The sequence below is a fragment of the Sinocyclocheilus rhinocerous genome, unplaced genomic scaffold, assembly GCF_001515625.1.
Source record: "Sinocyclocheilus rhinocerous isolate Xijiao unplaced genomic scaffold, SAMN03320098_v1.1 scaffold6028, whole genome shotgun sequence".
NCBI classification, from domain to species: Eukaryota; Metazoa; Chordata; class Actinopteri; order Cypriniformes; family Cyprinidae; genus Sinocyclocheilus; species Sinocyclocheilus rhinocerous.
The window spans coordinates 49,206-50,699 of NW_015666169.1; the positions used below are offsets into that span (position 1 = coordinate 49,206).

General features: G+C 32.4%; 1 protein-coding gene across 1 annotated transcript in view; it reads right to left on the reverse strand.

The window, feature by feature from the left end:
- LOC107731856 (caseinolytic peptidase B protein homolog) overlaps nucleotides 1–1,494 on the reverse strand; it is a 19,556-nt gene that overhangs the window by 2,619 nt on the left and 15,443 nt on the right. The window lies entirely within an intron of this gene.

Below are 1,494 nucleotides of genomic sequence, written 5' to 3' on the forward strand. Positions count from 1 at the left end.
CTCACACCCCGAACGGAGAGGAGAATGCTGGTTACTTACAACTTAACTAGAAACTAGTTGTGTAGAGAAGAGTGAAAACTAAAACCAGAATGATATGAAGTTCCCGTCGTCCTAAATCTGTATGACTTACTTTCTTCACAAAAGAAGATATTTAGAGAAATGTCTCAGTGTTTTTTGTCTGTAAAATGAAAGTCAGTGGGCTCCAGTGTTATTTGTCACTCAATATTCTTCAAAATATAAAACTAAAAGAAAATCATACAGGTTTGGAATGATATGAGAGGAGTAAATGATGACAGAACGATCATTTTTGAGTGAACAATCCCTTTTTTGCAGTATAACAATTTTTTTTGATAATACCATAATATGTACGGATTTGATTTTCATTACCATATTTTCATTATATATTAATTACTATAATACAGTAAAAACACTATAATATTTTTAAAATTAAAATCAGCATATAGGTGGCATAACAAATATTGCTATAATGTGTAAATATTTTAAAATATAAATATTTTCTATAATATATTAATAATATTTTAGTGTATACAGTATTATACAATAATTATTTTTTTTTGCATCACAGTAAGTTTTTTTCTTCTTGAAAACAAAAAAATCCTAAAGGTCCTAAAAACAGGCTTCATTTTTTTAATGTAAAATATCATTTTGTTAACACTTATGTTTTCATTTGTTAACATTAACCAAACTAGTTAACATGAACACATTTCTACAGCATTTATGAATTTTATGTCAATTTTACTCACTTTTATCAAGTTGTATCTGCTAACACAAGTTAATGCACGGTGAACAAACAATAAATAATTGTCTATTATCTCACCATATCAAAAATAAATACTTAAATATATTGCTCATAGTTAGTTCACGTTGCTTAATGCATTAACTAATGTTAACAAATTGGACTTTATTGTAAAGCATTGCAATAATTTGAAAATATGACCCTGCTGCATATTAATTTCTGTTGTGTTACTGTCACAGGATGTTGTTCAGTGCTTGTTTACTTCAGTGAGTGGCATCCAGTTATTGTCTCTCAGATAAATATGTTAGTTTTTCTTTTCAGTTAAATTTTAACAACGCTTGACAGTCTGATCCAACAACTAGTCAAAAATGAGATGATGTTAAAATCACAGTTTGTATTGCATCAGGTTTTAATGCAGTCGTTCATCCAGACATTCATGAATCCAGAACACTTCAGACACACTGCAGTGATAGTGTGATAGTATGTTAGTGTTCAGTTTGTCACTCCGTCTCTCACACATGCAGTGTGTGTGTGTGTGTGTGTGTGTGTGTGAGAGAGGGAGAGTGTGTGTGTGTGTGTGAGAGAGAGGGAGAGTGTGAGTGTGTGTGTGTGTGTGTGTGAGAGAGGGAGAGTGTGTGTGTTTGTGTGTGTGTGAGAGAGAGAGGGAGAGTGTGAGTGTGTGTGTGTGTGTGTGTGAGAGAGGGAGAGTGTGTGTGTGTGTGTGTGTGTGTGTGTGA